The following is a 21614-nucleotide window of genomic DNA, read 5'->3' on the forward strand; positions in this document are numbered from 1 at the left end:
TGAGACAGGAAAAAATGGACTTCTCCTTACGTTCATACGGATTAAATCAAAAGTGATGATTTGTTTTTGACTTGAATTGTTTCACTCAAAAGAAAACATTTGAAGCTTTCTAGCCATATAATTCTTATTTTTATGAGGCACGTATTCGCTGAGTTTCTGGTTGTTTTATTTACGCGTCTGTGAAGAGAAATGGCAGAGACAGAAAAGTCCGAGAGTGCACCCTGTCGGCTTTCTTTATTTAAAAAAAGCACAACGTTTTGTTGTTATTATGATGGTATACCACTAAAACTAGACCCTTTACAGATTTGAATGATATACTTCTTTTATCTGTACGATCAGAATTGACAGAGTAATTTAAGTTTGTTTCGGCCTTATCAGAAAAAGATGCGTCAAAACGCGCCGGCGCATTCGTCGACCCCAGAGGGTTAAAGTGCTCAACAAATAAAGTTGCAGTTTATTATGATCAAAGTAAATACAAGTGACAGCTACATTCAGACCCACTGGTATTCAAAAGGATGATATTGTGAGCGCATTTGTTTATTGGAAATAAACAGAGGAGAAGTTCTCCAATTAATAAAACTTTAATTGAAATTCCAAAGAGCTTGTACAAGGACCCTTTCTTGGTCAGAAAATTGCAGTCTGCAAGAGGTTAGCTGCAACCAACCTCGCAAGAAAGAGATGCAGAACAAAGGAAAACATGACATTATATAGATAGCCAGGAGTCACATCTTATTGGTTGACTACAGGTTGGGGAAGACTTGACTTGACTCACCCTTCGTTGGTCCCGGCCCTCGGCACTTGATCATTCAAGCTTCAGGGGGCAGCATCTGGCTGTGAAGACTAGGAAGTTAGTTGCAAACTGTCTACTACTTAACAATTTCTGGGCGTAGTCCCTTCTGCTCCTAAGTCTCTGTGTCCAGCCACACTGGAAGGGTGTCCCTTCCCCTCTCTTCCTCTCCTACCCCTCACATGTATATTCCACCATTGAATGTCACTAACCTTGTGCTCTCTCTCTCTCCTAGTTTGTGCTCTCTCCCTCTCTCTCTGTACCTTCTGCAGGTGTCCCTGGTCCTGGAACTGTATATCGCTGATGTGCACTTACTGGCCCCACCAACCTGCAGTATCTATTTGTTTATTGTTGCTGCTCTTTTCTCTCTCCTCAATCCACTAACCCCAACCGGTCGAGGCAGATGGCCGCCCAAACTGAGCTCGGTCCTGCTGGAGGTTTTTTTTTCCGTTAAAGGGAGTTTTTCCTCTCCACTGTCACCAAGTGCTTGCTCATAAGGGATTTGTTGGGTGTTTTGCTTTTGTAAAGTTCCTTGAGATGATTTGTATTGTGATTTGGCGCTATAAAAATAAAACTGAATTGAATTGAACTATGTTGTACACTATGTTAAACACATTCTTTAATACATACAACTAGTACAAGTTCACACAAGTATATATATAATACTAAGTAAATGTAAACCCTGGTTTTCTATCTGCAGAGGCCTTCACCTTCCCTATCCACTCTGTATGTCTCTTCACACCATGGAGACAGTGCTTTTAACCTTTCTCCTTACTGGCGTTCTAGACCTGCACAACTCCTTGCAACAATGTAAATGCAAATAATATTAATAAATCAGCTAAACATAACGCTATGCTAAATGAATAATACATTTTTCCCAACAATATCAAATTACAACAAAACAATAAGGATTTTTGGAGCATTTAAGTGTATCACACAGACAAATAATCTGGTCTTCTATATCATTCTCATGATGATTTTTCTAAAAACAATGTGTAGCAGACCATTCAAAGAGAATTGGCTGCACAAACAGCAGTTCCAGTCTTTTTTTTAATATCCTTCCGTTTTAACCGACTGCTTTGTTCCCCACATTCTCTTCAATTGCTAATCACAAAGAGTGCAGTGATGCTTTGTGTTTTGTTAGTTGCCAAGGGAACCTCATTGTCATCCAAGTTGTTTGGTTTTCTCTCCAAAGGTCAATGACTTGTCTGATTGAATAACACTTTCATGCAAATAATGTACTCAAGTGACTATTCCTCGTCAGGGATTCATTGCACATGGAACCCCTCCTTCCCTCCCCCATCACATGTAAGTGACATGTATTGAAAATTTAAACTGTTGATGACCACTGGCAACATTTTACGTTCAAGTCTGGTTTGAAGCACATACCAAAAAAAAGAGCATCCTACAATTTATTTAGATGCAATCATCTTAAATTGATGTCTGGTCTGTGACAGAACTCTGACTGATCTGTGAGTGGTCTCTGTCTAGTCCCTGTTCTGAACATGCCTAGAATGTAACCTGCCCTGATGATACATTGAAGAGATCACCTACTTGTTAATGCAGTGTGAGTACAAACTATTTGCAGTGCTGTGTATGTCTGTGATTCTAATGTTTACTGAAGAAGCATACTGACAATTTTAATTTCTGTCCAAGTCTAGAACTGCTGGTAGACAGAATACTGCAAAGTCCTCTGGACAAGCTAGACTAAGGTGCTCCAGGTTAACAGGGTGGTTGTTATTGGCCAAATATTAATCAATATTAACCACTTCATTATGCTTACATCTTCAGATATTACTTGTCTTTTCAAACATCTCACAGCAAATAAGAGGAACATTGGACTTTTTCTCATTTTAGTGACAGTTTGGAAAAAAATCCTGGTACTGAACTTGTAGTCAATTTTTAAAAAAAATAAAGAACACATCTACATATCAGCTATACAGTTTCCATAACTCAACAAATTAAAAACTTAAGCTGGGTCTTGAAATATCCTCCATTAGTCTCTGTCTCGCACTTGGAGAAAATATAAGTGCACCTCTAGTTTGATTTTACAGCAGCAACAGGCCTGTTTTATGTGCCTCCTGACTGAGATAGGGTCTGTGTGCAATGTTACCAATGTGGCACAGAAGAAGCAACTAAATAATAACGGAAATCTGTGAATTGAGTTATTTTATTCATCTATGCTGTAGACCTATTTTGTCTGAAAATGATTAAAAATACAGCAACATCAACAAAAATAGATGGTGTAATTCGCAGCCCAGATACAGTGCATTCAGAAAGTATTCAGAACCCCTTCACTTTTTTCAGTTTTGTTGTTATGTTGCAGCCTGATCCTACAATTGTTTAAATTCATGTCATCACCAGCCTTGTTGCCCCTCAGGGATGTGTTCTCTTCCAACTACTCTTCTCTCTGTACACGGACTGCACATCTAAGGACTGTCAAGCTCCTGAAGTTCACAGACAACACCACACTTATCGGCCTCATTCAGGATGGTGACAGGATGGTCAGGATGGCTGTCTGGTGCAGTCTTAACAACCTGGAGCTTAACACGCTCAAAACTGCGGAGATGATCGTTGACTTCAGGAGGAAACCCCCGGCTCTCACCCAGCTCACCATCATGGACAGCACCATGGCTGCAGTGGAGACATTCAAGATCCTGGGGTCCATCATCTCCCACGAACTGAAGTGGGACATTCACGTCAACTCCATTGTAAAAAAGGCCCAGCAAAGGTTGTACTTCATTTACCAGCTGAGGAAGTTTGACCTGCCACAGGAGCTGCTGAAGGAGTTCTATTCATTCATCATCAAGTCCGTTCAATGCACATAAATAACAGTTTGGTTTGGCTCAGCTACAAAATTAGGCACCAGAAGATTACAGAGAAATGTTTGGACTGCTGAGAGAATTATTGGTGCTCCCCTGCCCCCCCTTCAGGAACTGTATACAACCAGAGTGAGGAAAAGGGCTCAGAAAATCACTCTGGATCCCTCATACCCAAGTCCTCCCCTTTTTGAACTTTTGCCATCTGGCCAATGCTACACAGCTGCAAATACCAGGACAACCAGGCACAAGAACAGTTTCTTCCCCCAGGCAATCCACCGTATAAACAGTTAAATGTCCCCCCTATTATGCAATAAAAATGTGCAATAACGTTATTTGTTGCCACCTCCATCCTAGTACATCCCTGCATCTCTCTTTGTTCTATTACATTTTATCATCTATAGCACAACTGTACATACAATTTATTTATTTACTTTCAATTTATTTTAAATTTTTTTTTTATATTTACATATGTGTATTTTTTATCCTCATCTTATTTCTATTGTCTGAATGTTATTGTTTCTGTGAACTGGAAGCTTATGAGTAGTGTATACTGGTTCATGCTCCGGGCTATGCGGGGGGGTCACTTTTTATGATCGTTATTTATGACAGTCATAAAAATAATAAAACCATAAAATCGCCGTCACGCTCTCCTCCCACCGGGCGGCACAATTTTCCTATTGGTCATGACGTTACTCGTGGGCTGTGTCTGTTATGGTGTATAAACGTTGTATGGTGTATGTGGGTCATTCAGTATGATTTTTATCTAAGTACGACTTCAAGCAACCATGGGCAGCAGCGGAATCTCTAGCGACGTCATTATCAGGGGCGGCGGTGGGCGCGTCGGCGGCGGTGGGCGCGTCGGCGGAAACAGTGACAACGCGCATGCGTCGTGTGACCTAGGTACGTCTGGCATGGCTGTTCCTGACGCGCTGCGCAAGCGGCGTAGAAGGTATTTGTCTAGCGGTGCTGCAGGTCCCCGCGTATGGCTGTACGATGGCGTTACAGGGTACGTTTACGAGTTTAAATATAGTGAGGGGGAGGGTCGTGTTTCTCGGGGAAAATGTGTGCACCGGGGAGCAGTGGGGGCAGGGAGGGACACGAAGTATGGGTGTAGAGGACTGGTTGATATTTCGCACTGAGATATGTACTGATCTCAACCAGCGTGGTGATGAGAACGATGCTTATGTCATACAGTGGGCCAGTCCTGACAGTCAACAGTTATTCAGGGTATTCGCCAATCGTTTTGATGCGCACACTTCAGATTTCATTCTGATAAGAGTGTGTGATGAAATCGTATTGCGGTGTAATCATACAGAGTGGAACATACACCCCTATCCGGTGTGGTCCGGCGACAATGTCTCATGGTTCAAGGATTTTTACTTTATCCAGTGGGCAGATTGGTGGGGACTGCAAGATGTGTTCGCCAAGATTGACAAAGCAATCAGAGAGGACGAGGGTATCTCAGATGCTGATGGGGTTAGGAGATGCTTGCTTTATGATGACATGGAATTTGCTGAGGAAATGTGTCACTCGCCTGCTGAGCAAGCTGCGACTCAGAGCCTGTGAGACAGGATGGTAAGAATCTGCAGACCTATGCTGGGGTCAAGTGTGATGGTTAGGTGTGTGTGTGTGTGTGTGTGTGTGTGTGTGTGTGTGTGTCTTTGTGTGTGTGTGTGTGTGTGTGTGTGCGTGCGTGCGTGCGTGTGTGTGTTCAATTGTGTTTAACGCTGTATTTCATATTTCTAAAAATAGAGATTGACGGGCCCATGACTCTGGAGGAGGAGGAGGAATTGTATCGCGGGATTTACCCAACATCATCGCCGCGTCCCAGAGATGAAGAGCAGTCAGCGGCCTTTGTGAAGATCACGGAGCAAGCCGTCGTACACCTGCTGTATAGAGCGCTAGCTCAATGCTGGATCGACCGGGAGAAATGGTGCCGGGCCTGCGAGGTTGACTGTTTGTCCCAGGAAAACCATGAGTGTCTTTATGGGTTCCCTGCAGAATTCATGGAGCGTCGTTTCGAGAAACTGTGGACGGCCTGATTCATTCCGGCTCTCTCAGCATACCTGCGCAAGAATGGCGTGGTTGTTGAAAATGTCAGAATCGCAGGGGCTGCCGAGGTTATTCTGTAAAACCAGAAGACTTCAGAGAAACGCATCAAAGGTGAAGAAGTCTGGGGCTTCAAAAATTTTGCGGAATATTGTCCTCGTGGACACCTGGACAGCAGGGCTAGTGTGAAAACAGCATTGTACCACACCTATCCGTTGTTATCATTAAATACTTTTGTTATTGTTTTTTTCATTAAATATTTGTGAAGCTCTCCATCATTATCTGTTTTTCATTAAACGCCTCTGTATTCATTAAATATCTGTGAAGCTCTCCATCATTATCTGTTTTTGATGTTTTTCATTAAACGTTTGCACACACCCAATATGGAAACGGTCTCGATGGGTTATTCCAGAATCTCTTTAGATGGGCAGTACTGCTGCTCAAAAATGGCTTTAATCTAGCAAAACCACATTTAAAATCAGCCGCGGCTAATATCGCAGGAGATGTGATGAGTAATATTTCACGCAAGTTGATGAATGGGAGACAGGAGGGGGGTGGTGTTGCTGTGTATGCGCCTCGGGGCCTTAAACGCCCTCCTGGGGAGCCGGCTACAGCTCACAGCCAGACCAAAAAGATGCGTAAAACACCGAGCGGGTCTGTCAGACGGAGCAGAAAGTCTCCAGCTGTCAAGCGGCGCAGATCTAACAGATCTAACAGCAGAAGTGCGACTAAAGACATATTTTAACAATGTCGCTCATTCACAGCCAGTCCGCTGAATGTGTAAAGACGGAGCTGGATCTGTTTACAGTGCCGTGTACACAGACGAGCATCGAAAAATATACATTTATTGAAATCCCCCCGGTTTCTGCGATTAATGATACGGCACCTATTGATTTTTTCATCTCATGCAGTGGCGAAGATTATCTGGATTTAAATGATACTCATTTGTATTTATGCCTGAAAATCACAAATCCAGACGGGACAAACATTGGAAACGGTGTAGACGTGGGGTTTGTGAATTATCCAGGTGGATGTGATGCTAGGTGACAGATTAATCACCCAGGCATCAAACACATATCCTTATAGGGGCGTGATTGAATGCTTAATCAATTATGGCAGGGATACCCTGGAGTCCCAGTTCAGCACCGCTCTATTTGTGAAAGATACATGCGGACATATGAATAACCACACCCTGGATGGTGAAAACAGGGGCTTAGGGGTCAGAGGCCGCTATACAGAAAACAGCAGGGTTGTGGAATTAATTGCACCAGTACACGTGGACCTGTTTTTTCAGGAAAAATTCCTGCTAAACGGACTCGACATTTCCATGAAATTCATAAGGGCGAAAGACGAATTCTGTCTGATGGCCGCACCCAACACACAATTCTGTGTCTTTTTGTGAAAAAGGTCACACTTTCACCTCAGATCAAACTCGCACACAGCCGAGTGCTGCAGCACGCTAACGCAAAATACAGCATCGACAGAGTGGCGCTGAAAACACACTCGATTCCTCCCGGAACACGGGTGTGCTGTCAGGACAATCTCTATCTGGGGCACATTCCTAAATTTGTCATCCTGGGGTTCTTCGACAATGAGGCGTATACAGGGAGTTTCACCAGAAACCCATTTAATTTTGAACATATGGACCTAGAGTATTTATGTCTCTATGCTGACGGTCAGGCCCACCCCGCAAAAGCGTTTCAGCCCCACTTCCCCCGGGGGCAGTACGCTCGCGAATATTATCAGCTAATCCAGACAACCGGACGCCATCTTAAAGACAGGTCACTGTCCATTACATGGGAAGATTTTGGCCAGGGTACGCCCTCTTCTGCTTTAACCTGGAGCCTGATGGCGGTGGAGGGGCGAATGTGTCTTTAATCAAAAGCGGAAATGTCTGACTGGAAGCGAGATTCAGGACTCCTCTGGCACGCACCGTTAACTTAATCTGTTACGCAGTCTACGATTCAGTTATTGAAGTGTCAAACAGTAGACAGGTACTGGTAGACTATTATTGAGACATGAACACGATCTAATTGACTGGCGCTGCTAAAAAGATAATCGGCGACAGAACCTATTTTGTGGGCGTGAAGCCCTGTGATCATCTGACCAGACTCAAAATAACCAAACGTCCTGCCGTGCCGTGCTGATTGTAAACACTGAACCTTCCACCTTGCCAGGGGAGCACTGGCTGGCTATATATTTGACAAGTGACCGGTGAGCATATTTTTTTGACAGCTTTGGGCACGCCCCCGATAAATTCAGTCCCCATATTGGCCGGTTTCTCCTAAAAAACGCTAACAGAGTGCTTTATTCACGTAGTCAGGTTCAGGCGCCCTTCTCGGTGACCTGTGGGGAGCACTGTCTGTTTTTCCTGAGACATATCCAGAAAGGCATGAGCTACAACAAGTTTATTAAAAAATATGGCACCAACCTCGCTCGCAATGACCAGAGGGTCTCAAGCTTTGTCGCTGGAATTAAACCTGTATCTGTACACAATAAGTTTACGTGTTCAATTTGTATTTCTGAGACGATAAAATGATATTAAAGATAATGCGTGTGTGTGTAAAGAGCCAGTACACTGCATGTTTAAATGTATTCGTTCAAAGTGTATTTCTGAGATGATAGATGATAATAAAGATATGTTGTGTGTATATTGATTTGTGGTGTGTTTTTATTTTAACAATGAAATAAAATAAAGACCTTGTACACAGAAATACATTCAAGATGTTAGAAAATTTATTACAGGTCACATTCATCAGGTCAGAAAATATTTCAAAAACACATTCAGCAGGATAGTAAATATTTCAAAAATACATTCAACAGGTCAGTAAATATTTCAAAAATACATTCAACAGGTCAGTAAATATTTCAAAAATACATTCATCAGGACAACAAATACATTCAATATGGTGGTGACATCACAAACACATCTCACATTGACAGTACCCCTGCTAATACAGCCACGGAAAATGCAAATACATTTAGCATGTCAGGAATTTATTACAAACACATTCAATATGAAAAATACATTCAATATGTCAGATCGTCATCATTACAAATAACAGGGCAGAATATTCTTAAATGAGTCAGTATTGAGCCCAGGGCACAGAGGACTGTTTGTGACTGTGTTGTGGCCCTTATGGGCCTTGGCGGTGCTGTGACAGTTCTGCTTTTCTTTTCACTGGTGTATGAGGAGCTAGATTCTAGCTCATCTTTACCTGTCTTATACTCCTGTGTGACCCGTCGTGCCAGGGTGTTTGATACTTTTGATAATAGTACATTCAGATCTGCAAGTGTTTTTAGAAACTGCTCCTAACCGTGACCGAGACTTGAGACACGATGGGGTGCAGTGACTCTTTTAATTAAATCATATAGGTGTGTGCCTCTGATCATCTGATTGTTGATTATGACTTCACCCTGAGCTGACCATGAAAACACATCTGGTGATCTAGACAGTGCAGACATGATGTGCTCTGCATTTTTTCTCTGTCTCTTGGGAACATGTTTCAGCACCTTGTCAGCCACCAAATCACGCACCCTGCTGTCACTCTCATCAGCAGGTGCTCTCACACTCTCATCACCACCATCACTACCTCCTGTAGACCCTTGCATGGGAGGCAGTGACAAAGTCAACACACTCTTTTCACGCTCGCCCTGTCTCACTAGTGTGAGATACCTCTGTAGAATCGCAGCATACTTTTTGGCCTTCTCATGCACATCAACCCCTTGGTCATATAAAACAGCAGTCATCTCCCGGTCAAGGTCATTCTGAGCAGTCTGTCTTATGTTACCGCTGGCATGGTTTTGCTTTAACATCTCCAGCTGGTGATGCGGTACAAGATACATTTTCTGAGCATGCTCCATATCTATCTATTGCTGATGAGGCTGATGATTGCTGGTAAGGTGGCTCCTAACAGTGGGATGAGGAAGCCTCCTGACTGATTGATAAGCTTCCTCTTCCTGATGCCTGATAGTTTCCTGTCAGCTACAAGTCTGATTACAAATTTGCGCTTTTTCAGCTGTGTATACTGCTTGTCACTCAGAGGAATATTTCCCTTTAACACATTGAGGGCAATCTCACACAGAGCGGTAATAAAGTCCTTGTCACAGCTGTTTATGATGGCACATCGTTGCCTCGGTGCTGATTTATACAGGAGCTCCAACAATGGTAGATTTCTATGCATACGGTGAGACATTGTCACTTACCCTGTCTGGGGATGTACACAACTTGCTGGGTAGAGAGCAGGTTAGTTCTAAGTCTCAGATGGTCAGGTGTCTTTGCTTTATAATCAATTAGCAAGTACCTGTATGGTGCACTTGTGGCATCACTGAATGCCTCTAAAAAGTATTTTGTATTACTAGGGTATATCTGACGTGCAATCAGTGACACCTGGTATCTGTCACGAGGGTTTTTGAACTAGATAATTAGTGTTTAAGCTAATAGTACGACTGCCTTTACCCTGTATGAACAAATTCTGCACTAGATAGATACAACTCAGATTTCTGTGATGCACATATTTTGTGAATACATTCTGCACCTCCAAATTACCGCTGGCATCATTCATCAAATCATCAATAACCAGGAGGTTGTGTATGTCTGGAGGCAAAAGGGTGTCATCACACAGTGACTCTGGCAGCCCGTTGACAAAATTTATGTCAATAATCTTTAGGAGTTGATCGTACGCTGCCTGCCAGCACAAGTAGATGTAGACAATATTATCAGTTCTGTGTGAAATAAGACTCTGTGCATTCTCAATAAGTGTTTTGACAAAGACAGTCTTCCCGCTATTAGAAGGCCCGCTTACAATCATGCTAAAAGGCTGCATTAGACGCCCATCAAATTCCATAGTATCCATAAGGCAATGTTCTGTAGTCAGGCAGGACCCTGCGTTTGTTGTAGACTACACGGACTTTCTTTGAGACACTGACATTCTGTAAATGGAACTTTCTCTTATTACGTCTGATGGTGTCAGTCTCTGTGATGATGTGGTTGTCTGATTGCTGATTAGCCACAAATGATTTAACAAGCCCTGCTGGAGACTCCTGACTCACAACAGATGCGTTAGCTGAATTCAGAGTTACCCCTTTACATTTCACGTCTCTTCCCTCTCTGAGTGTGGTAAGCATAACATTTGGGTCCACCTGAGACAAACTGTGATAAAATCATCCTCCCCGTCATCATCAATGCACAGCTCGTCTGTCAAGTCACGTAGGTAAGGACCTAGACTCGGCATCCACTCACCGGGTCTAGATGTGAAAATGACAGAATCAGTATCACATTACAGTACACGCTCCTGCAACTTGTCCAATAGCTCGTATTGCATGAGTCTGGCTTGGGCAGTTGTCACAGCCCCAATAAACACATTCACATCACTGGCCCTGCCGTCTCGGTCATCACTATGACGCCACTGAACCATAGCTACTTCATCAGATACGATGACATCAAAATGGTCACTAAACATGAGCTCTGTGAATTGCTCAGCCTCAGTGATCAACTCACATCTGCCCATATTGGTCCTCATGCTGAAACGCCCCCACAACGAGTTTAGCAGCAGCTTGTTACAGCTTCTTACGGCTTTATTGACCATAATCTTGTCAGGATTTAGTCTTATACCTTCATGGACTTCGTAGTCCTGGACATACTTCTGCTTTTCCTCCTCTGTCTTGACATTTTTGGGGTACCCCGAGGCCTCCTGCTTACATTTCAAAAAGGTTTTAACATATTCCCGAAATAACGTGTTAGTCTTTTTCGTCTTTTCAAGCTCAAAGGACACCCACGTTCCCCGTCAGCCGTCTCTCACAGTCGGTGTGACTGCAGGGAGTGTCCTGATTCAGCTCCTCGCAACACTTGCGACAGAGGGGGAACATGAGCTTGTGATGGCACCTATATGGCAAAACTGGATGGTACAGACCTCTAGGGGGCAAAACAGTATACTTGACAAAGCCAAAATAACTTTCAATGCTATCAAAATTGCAATTATTTCGGGATGGCCAATTGGATAATCTTTCTTAGCCTGGACAGTAGGATACAGGCTTGTGAAATCATAGTATTGCACTTTTTCTCCCTCTGCACACTCCGTCACATGCAAGAGCTTCATAGCATATGTCCTCCCGCCGAATAGTGCATCCCTAGGATTCAGACGCTCAGGCTTCTTGTAGTCTGCAAGAAAGGCTTTGACGTCTGGATCTGTCTGCTTTATCAGATTCCACTCACACTCCCACATCACAATCACACTGACACCGTGATGGAGCCGTAGAGCTTCAACTTTGTTGTTAAACTGTGAGTAGAGCCCAACATTATTCTCGGCAACGGATTCTGGGAAGCATTTTATACACCTGTGATAATAGCAGCCTGCAAATTCAAAACAAGTGTTTGAGGCAGCATCAAATCCATCAATACAGTAGGAGCCAATCTTGTGTTCACCACCTCTCAGAGCATATTTGATCACCCTCTTTTCAGAATAGGCCACGTATTCGAGCCATTGCACAGACACATCTGAGAATGCTTCATTACATTCCAGATACATCCCATCATAGGTGAGCGGCAGTGTGTCCTGAGGCAGGAAGAGCTTCTTAAAAACACCCATACAACTTGATGCCAGAGTCGTGAACACAAAAGGGTCAGTCTCTGTACACTGCATGAATGCTGTGCGGTAAATCTTGCAGGCCTTGCGCAATACCGCAACATAATTTCGACAATAATAAGCCAGCTCAGCCTGCATTTTAAAAGTAGCATCTTTAACTCCATTATACCACTGCATGAATTTCACCTGCGCACTCTGAGGCATCTTGTCATACCCATAATGCTCTGGCGAGGGGTGGGGGCCGTCAACAATTCACCGACACTAAGGAGACAAGGGAAGTGATTTGTTGTGCCTTGGTGTTCTCCTGATTTTGAAACTGATTGTGTTTCTGTTTTCCACTGAGCGGAGGGGCTCAGTTCTTTCGTCCCGACTGGAGTCGGGTTTATGTGACATGACGGAGTGAACAATGGAAATCCCGGTTACGTTTTTGATGAACCGTTTGTTCTGCATGTTACCGGGATGTTAGTTCACTCTTGTTAGACCTAGCTCTTCGTCACCATCTACTGGGTTGTTTAAGTTATTTTCTGTGTGAATAAAGGACCTTTTCCCTTCAGTCCTGTGTGTGTGGCTTGTGGATGAAGTTTCCTCCTGTTCTTATAGCAAAACCCTGACACAAACATCATAATGACTCGACTACCTTTCATGATGACTAGGGGAGTAATGCGTTGCCTCACGAGATACTCGAGCACAACATAACTGTCAAAACCTGCTGCATTATGCGCTATGAACGTATAGCTCTTGTACCTGCTGCGTCTAAACTGCCTGATAAATGCTGTCACACAACCAGCACCGGTGTAACAAAACGGGTACGGGTCAGCCTTTTCATCCATCTCCATGGCACAGACATAATTTGCTTCATGTCTCCCATCACGGTATCTGGTTTCAAAGTCATACAGGATGTATTTTTCAGGGGGTTCCTCCTCTTCCTCTTTAGGCGGCAGCGGCTGGATATAGCACTGATGCACCATGTCCCCTCTAAGAGCACCGCAGTGTCTGCACCGCGGGGCTGCACATTTGTGTCTAGGGCTCTCTCTACATATCCTGTAAATTTTTCCACACCCCTCACAATATTTAACTGTAGCGCAGGGAATCATATTGTGTTTAGGGTCAGGTAATTTGTGATTCTGGAAGCACAGCCTTGATTTACAAATGCGCTTGCATACATCACATTTGATTGTGGGGCCAGGTTGCTGTTCACATGTGGTGAAGCAAGCATTACACCTGTGTAGGCAATTATGCAGCAAGGGTGTCTCGTATGTGTTATAACAAAGTTCACAGACATACGAGCCACCAAAGAAACCTTTAGGGTTGGTTATCAGGTAATAGTGCTCAGCATGTAGATAAAGCCAGATGGTGCGGGGGTGTGGGGATCCATGTGTCTGGAAACAGATTGGCCGTTTTCTAACAGCACCACCACCACCGCCACCGTGATGAAAAATGATTATCTTTTCTTCTATTTCCCTCTCAAATCTAGTGACATCACTAAAACCCACCTCCTGTTTGGTGGAAAGACCTACAGATTCCTGTAGTTCTTTAGCTCTGTGTAATATTTCCAGAGCCCCCATTGAGGGGTTTTCTGGTCTGATAATGCACATACTGAAACATGTCTGAGGTGTCATTATCAGGATCATACAAATGCTTTCCCTTCCTAGACAGAATTTCACTATAAGGCACACTCCCAATCTTGAGCCGGGTGCCTCCACCCCTACATTCTTGCGCCACGCTGACCACAAACTCTAGGTCCCCGTCTGACAATGAATCGTCATTGCTCTGGATCGCTTGAGCCACTTCATCAATGAAGGTGTCGACGTCATAACTATTACTGGGCCTCAAAACCACCTGCACATCACTAACCAGGGAGGGTCCCCTCAACACCACATTCAGCACACTACCAGCCCGTGATACATCACACTGGTTAGACGTTCCCTAACAGGCGCAGGAATCTGTTCAGGGTGAGTATCGATGTTAATGTCTCTAAAGTGTATAGGCTGTCTCAATTCTAAAGCATCAAATGTCAGAATATTCCTGACTGTAAGCATTTAGCCGCGCCGCCCTGTGGAAGAAGGCCAATTCTTCTCTTGAGCTGCACAAACTTTTAGCGTGTGTTTTCAGCCCATCTGTCAAAATCTGTGGTGCTTAATGAGGCATTGAGATATTCTGTTTTTGGTGGTGGATGGATGTTCATCATGTTCATGAACTGTGTGTTTTTGGCACGCATCTCAACAGCCCAGCATGAGAATTGATCATGTGTCATTGCTTTCATTGTTGAACCATTATCAGCAGCACCGCCATACAGGTTATCACACCCTGCCATTTTTTTCTAGAGAGGTGGAATACAGAGTTTGTGCGTCTGTTATGCAGTCGGCTAACACTGGTACTGCATGTGTAACATACGGTTCTAGACGTGTGAGTTTTGTGTCATTGTGCTTCACTGCAGCACAGAGATTTGACAATAGTTCTAACACTGCTTGGTTTACCAGGGCCGTGTTATCACCATTGGTCGGTGTGCTAGCATCTGATGCACCACCAGCAGGTGCTACAACTGATGCACCACCAGCAGGTGCTACAGCAGAATCAATATCTAGAGCTGACACACCGCTAATCTCTGAAGCCACAGAATAAGAATCACCGTCTGACTCACTATCTGATGAGGAACAAGTCTCAGAGTCACTAGTGTATGCAGAACCCTCTAGCAACTTAAGCATGGACCACTGCTTCCCACCCTTCCAGACCGGATCAACAGGAGGAGGAGGAGTAGGAGGACCGCCCTCAGAGTCACTAGTGTATGCAGCACCCTCTAGCAACTTAAACATAGACAACTGCTTCCCACTCTTGCGAACCAGATCAACAGGAGGAGGACTAGGAGGAGTGACATTGGGCGTATACAACAGCGACCTCTCGCGCACCACCTCAGCCGGCGGTGTGGTGTCCTGACTGTATAGCCACAAATCATCAAAGTTTATGGTAGGAAAACACAGCCACATCACCTTGAGATGAAACAGCCGCATCCCCCTGCACGCCTCGAGTTGAGTCAGATGCTGCGGAATCCTCCTGAAGATGCAGTGGCCAGGCTGTAGCGTCCTCCACCTGAGGACACGTGAACTGTGGCTCCACCTGTTGCTGCTCCAGAAAGCGTGTGGCGGCTGCAGTCTCCGCAGCCCACTCCGACCCCCACAGCTCGGTCTCCATATCGACCAGCGGTGTCACTGTAACACAAGTATCGGTCTTCTTCTGCTCCTCCTTCTTCTTCTTCTTTGCACTTCTCGCTGGGGCAGCTCTCAGGCTCTTGGCCGGATGAAAATCATCTAGATATAAACACAGACAAACCGTTTGAAAACCATTTAAAAACAGTGTTATGAACAACCCGTTTATTTAAACGTGTTGAAATGCATTTTATATCAATCTCATACCCTCACTATCGTAATCACAGAGCTGTTTGCTCAGCGACTCTCGAGCAGCTGGCTAGCACAGGGCCACTGGGGCTTCCTCTTGTCCCTCCGCTCACCGAGCTCTCGACACCCGCTACATCGCCAGACTGAATAAAAGATAATCAGCTACACACCCCCCAATAAAACAATACTTAATCTATTTTAAATATAAACCCTCCGTCACATGCATACTCACCCTGACTGTTTATTCCGGTTAAAATAGCGTGCTCTCTGCGTCTCTTTAAAGACAGGCGGCCTCTTTGCGGCCCTCCAGGATTTTTCTTTGCGGCCCTCCAGGATTTTCTGTAAAGCACACCAACATTTTGTAAAAACCACAACTTTCTGCTAACTTTCTGATCCTGCTTTAAAACAAGGATACATGTAGGAATAACTCTCACCTTTATCACGCAGGTGTGCACCGCCACGTTTATCCGACTCAGCGATGGTCCCTGTTGAGTGGACCCATATTTCCGTTAGAATCCCTCAGTAACAGCAACAGCGGTTGCAGTACCTGACGGAGTCACGCTATTTTGAAATACATTGTATTCAATGCAGACGATCTGATATACACGCTATTAAATCGAGGAACAAACGACGCACGTACCTGACGGAAAGATCATCGTTGTTCCCTACAGTTCTTGCTAATAAAACAAGCGGTAGAAAAGGATCTCAGGCGCCTTCTGCAGGTATTTAAATACCCCGCGACACATGATACACCCACACACACACAGCGGCATCCGCGTCAGCACGCCGCATCCCACAAACATCGGCACGACCAATTGGAAAATTGCGCCGCCCGGTGGGAGGAGAGCGTGACGGTGATTATATGGTTTTATTATTTTTATGACTGTCATAAATAACAATCATAAAAAGTGACCCCCCCCCCCCCCCCCCCGCATAGCCCCCCAGAGCATAAATCAGTATACACTACTCTTATGATTCCCAAGACAAATTCCTTGTATGCGCAAGTATACTTGACATTAAAGCTCTTTCTGATTCTGATTGTTTAAATTCATTTTTTGTCATTAATCTAGAGTCAGTGCCACATAATGACAAAGTGAAAACAGAATTTTTGTAATGTGTGTAAATTTATTAAAAAGGAAAAACTAAAATATCACAGGTACATAAGTATTCAGATCCTTTACTCACTCCTTTGTGCCATCCGGGTAAGTGATTACATGTTTAGTTATTCCTCTGCCTCCTTTAGTGATAATAATACCTGTAATAAGTGTAAGGTTCTGCTAGCTTTGGAGCAATGATCATTGATTTGGAAGCTCCGCACCTCTGAACTCTGAACAAAAGCCAGCTAGCCGTTAGCAGGTATGGAGCCACCGAGCTCAGGGTCTGTTAGCTGTCCAAGGGCAGCTCCAGAGCAGCCCGGAGAATGAGCCTGGGTGACGGTCCGACAGAAATATATTCCTAAGCAGAAGCTACCGACTCATCACCTGCCTGTTCACACTTCTAACAGACATTCCCCGCTCAGCGACACACCCACTGAGAAACCAATTCTGATAATTGCAGATTCCATAGTCAGAAACGTGAAGCTAGAGACACCAGCGACCATAGTCAAATGTATTCCTGGGGCCAGAGCAGGCAACATCGAGTCAAACTTGAAGCTGTTGGCTAAGGCTAATCGTAAATATGATAAAATCAATATTCACATCGGCAGCAATGACATGCGATTATGCCAATCAGAGGTCACTAAAATTCATGTTGAGTCGGTGTGTAACTTTTCCAAATCAATGTCAATGTTTTGAAAAAGCTGCTGCTAAGCAGCTATCAGACCACTTACACAGGAATGAACTATTTGAGGATTTTCAGTCAGGATTCAGAGCTCATCATAGTCCAGAAACAGCACTACTAAAAGTCATCAATGCTCTTCTCTTAGCCTCAGATAATGGACTCGTTTTTATTCTTGCTGCATTCGTCACTATTGACCACAATATCTTATTACAGAGATTGGAGCATGTGACTGGTATCAGAGGAACAACATTAAAATGGTTCTAGTTATATTTGTCACACAGATTCCAGTTTGTTCATGTCCATGATGAACCTTCCATAGTTAGTTAGAAGCAAAGTTAGTTATGGAGTTCCACAAGGCTCTGTGCTAGGACCTATTCTGTTCACCTTATACATGCTTCCTTTAACAATGTTTTTAGGAAACACTTTTTTAATTACCACTGCTATGCAGATGACACTCAGCTGTATCTAACTATGATGACACAAACCAGTTAGCTAGACTTCAGGCATGTCTAAAGGACATAAAGGCCTAGGACTAGGACATGTCCTTTAACTCACACATAAAACAAATCTTTAGAACTGCCTTCTTTCACCTGCGGAACATTGCCAAAATTAGAAACATCCAGTTTCAAAATGATGCAGAAAAACTAGTCTATGCATTTGTTACCTTAAGGCTAGATTACTGTAACTCATTACTATCTGGATGTCCCAGTATCTCCATAAAAGCCTCCAGTTAATCCAGAATACTGCAGCCAGAGTCCTGACAGGAACTAGCAAGAGAGATCATATTTCTCCTATATTGGCTTCTCTTCATTGGCTCCCTGTAAAATATAGAATAGAATTTAAAATTCTTCTTCTCACATACAAATCCCTTCATAATCAAGCTCCTTCATACCTTAAAGACCTCATAGTACCATATTATCCCAATAGACCACTTTGCTCTCAGAGTGCAGGTCTACTTGTTGTTCCCAGAGTTTCCAAAAGCAGAATGGGAGGCAGAGCCATTAGACTTAAAACCTTCCTCTTTGACAAAGCATATAGTTAGGGCTGGCTTCAGGTAACCCTGAACCATCCCTTAGTTATACTGCTATAAGCCTAGACTGCACGAGGACCACCGGTGCACTGAGCTCCCCTACTCTAACCCTCCCCTCCCCTCCCCTTTCCTCCTCTCCTCCCACCTCACATGTATATTCCACCATTGAATGTCACTAACTTTGTGCTCTCTCTCTCCCCCAGTTTGTGCTATCTGTCTGTCTCTGTCTTCTCTCTATCTGTACCTTCTGCAGGTGTCCCTGGTCCTGGAGCTGTATTGCTGATGTGCAGTAACTGGCCCCACCAACCTGCAGTGTCTATTTGTTGTTTATTTTTGTTGTTCTTTTCTGGAGGTTAACGGGAGTCTTTCCTCTCCACTGTTGCCTTGTGCTTGCTCATAAGGGATTTGTTGTTTTTTTTTTAGTTTTTTGTAAAGTGGCTTGATATAATTGTATTGTGATTTGGTGCTACCCAAATAAAATTGAATTGAACAACGATTACAGCCTTGAGTGTTTTCGGGTATGACACAACAAGCTTTGCACTCCTGGATTGGGGGATTTTCTACCATTCTTCTTTGCAAATCCTCTCAAGCTTGGTCAGGTAAGATGGGGACCGTTGGTGGTCTCCCATTTTCTGGCTGGGCCACTCTAGGACATTCACAGAGTTGTGCCTAAGAAACTGCTGTGTAGTCTTGGCTGTGTTCTTAGGGTCATTGTCATGTTGGAAGATGAACCTATGGTGCAGTCTGAGGGAACAGGAACAGGTTTTCATTGAATATATTTCTCTACTTTGCTCCATTCAGCTTTCCCTCAACTCTGACCAGCCTCCTAGTCCTTGCAACTGTCAGCATTGTGCTTGACTGTTGGGATGGTATTGGGGAGCTGATGAGAGGTGCCGGGTTTCCTCCAGACATAACACTTAGAACTGAGGTCAAACAGTTCAATCTTGGTTTTATCAGACCAGAGAATCATGTTCGTCACAGTCTGAGAGTCCTTCAGGTGCTTTTTTTGCAAACTCCAAGCAGCTTTCATATGTTTTGTACTGAGGAGAAGCTTCTGTCTAGCCACTTTGCCATAAAGTCCAGATCAGTGGATCAGTGAAGATGGTTGTCTTTCTGGAACTTTGTTCCATCTTCACACAGGATAACATACATTGTGCTGTGCTTGTTTTGTGAACTGAACATACAAACCTATGTGTTGTTAACACTGAAAAAATTAGAAAAAACACAAAGTTTATTACACACAAGTAATGAGAATATAAATTATTATTTCTGGATATAATACACAAATGTTCATTCATTTGAAGTCAAGTATTGGGTGTGTGTGTGCGTGCACATGTCAGGATCTTTGAAGTCTTGAGGACCAAAAAATGCCACACTAAAGTTCAGGCTGTCAGTAATGTCTTTATTTACAATAATCAAAGAGAAACGTAGCTTGGATACTGATGGATGACCAGGAGAGTGGAGTGACTGTCCGGAAACAGGCTTTGGAGAATGGTGGTTTCAACCTAGGCCGACACCAGGTAACTTCATAGGGAGTCTAGGTAGATGAGGAAGAGAGACCAGGGCAAGACCCGCAGAGCAGCCAACGTTAATCCTCCGTCGACTCGAGCGTTCCATGTGAGTCCATCATCCCCGGTGGCGAAGCAGGCAATCCGGCGACCCGTCTGTGACTGAAGGTGATTATAAGTACTGTGAGCTCCTGAAAGACAAAACAGGTGAGTAGTGTTGCATGATTAATCCCGAAAACCCGGAGGTAACCGATCACACGAGTAGTAATAAGGGGGTTCATTTTGCTGATAAGATCTATATTTTGATATGAAGTTAATAATTAAGGGCCCCTCCCATAATAAAGGGTGTTTTCCCCTATTAAATATAGCCTCCGCCTAATAAAGGGTGTTACCCCTAATAAATGATGGCTCCCTTAATAAATAAAAGTTGCCTCCCATAATAATAATGGGTGTAGTTTAAAATGTTTTATTTTAAGATAAAAAAGATTAGGGAGGGCTGAAGGGTGTTTCCTATAACGTTGCAGCAGCAACAGTAATGGATGAGGGTGTTTTTTAAAGATAAGTAGAAGTTCGTTTTGCTGTTGGGTGGGTGTGTGTGTGTGTGTGTGTGTGTGTGTGTGAGACGTATAGGTCGAAAGGGGAGTGACCTTGCCGTTGGAATTATAAACCATTAAATAAATAATTTCTCCTACTAATTTACATTAAAAAACATATAAACCATTAAAATAATTTCTGCTACTCCTTTTTTAAAATCTCGTAGACGCCATTTTAGTCCCGTGTCATAGTGACGTCAGTAGGTACGAGTGTGCCTCGCTAGAGTTAGCAACGCATTAGCAGTCAGGCCGCAGAGTCGTCCACATCATGTGCTACACTGAATCGCGTAAAACAGCGGAGAATCATGTTCATCTTTCACAGAGGTAAGTCTTGTCTATATACCATTTTAGCATTATAGAGAGAGAGTGGTATCTTTTGTATTGAACGAAAATTAATGTTGGCATAACTGGAAAAAAGCATGACATCTGACAGGTGACGGACCAAGCGGCCTGTGCGAGAGCAAGTCATTGTCTAAACCCGGTGTGTAGTTTTCTTTACTTTTCATTCATTAGCAATGTTCTTAACATTAATACATGTAGTGATAATGAAAAAACGAAATACGTGTTTCGCCAGGTGATGAAAATGCAGTGACGGGTTTGGTAAATGAGCATGTGATTGATGACGTTAATAAAGGTGAGAGATTATTATTTTTGTAAATGTTTCTTTTATGTAGTCGTGAGTCTAGAGTGTTGTAAAAACGGATACGTTTTAAGGTGAATATAGACGTTGTATGTGATGTTATACGAGGCATTTAGGCCAGATTACAAGATCGTCCTTTTAAAAATGGCGCCTAATGACGTGTTTATTTTTTACAGAAAATGTACCGACGAGTCAGCGGCCCAGGAAACGTCTAAAAAAAAAAAAGACCCAGAGAGCTGCTAGCAGGTACGTAAAATGCTAATATAGAACATTCGATGTTTAACGGGTTTTTTAACGTTTGAGGGTTAATCTACAGAGGAGGGTGGAGTTCATACAAGACACGTCCCAGCTGCAACGGTCAGCTCACGACAGGGAGCGCTTGCACCGCCAGGTCAGCAGAGGGAGCTGGCGGTACCCAGGAATGTTGCAA

The 21614-nt window shown here is 43.7% G+C and overlaps 1 long non-coding RNA gene across 1 annotated transcript in view; it reads left to right on the top strand.

The window, feature by feature from the left end:
• LOC113123666 (uncharacterized) overlaps positions 1-21380 on the top strand; it is a 187283-nt gene extending 165903 nt beyond the window's left edge. Inside the window, exons 3-4 of the long non-coding RNA XR_003294974.1 lie at positions 21119-21178; positions 21361-21380. This is a non-coding gene — a long non-coding RNA (uncharacterized LOC113123666). The remainder of the gene's footprint in view (positions 1-21118; positions 21179-21360) is intronic.
• Positions 21381-21614: the final 234 nt, after the last annotated feature.

This window comes from Mastacembelus armatus, chromosome 21 (genome assembly GCF_900324485.2).
Source record: "Mastacembelus armatus chromosome 21, fMasArm1.2, whole genome shotgun sequence".
NCBI lineage: Eukaryota > Metazoa > Chordata > Actinopteri > Synbranchiformes > Mastacembelidae > Mastacembelus > Mastacembelus armatus.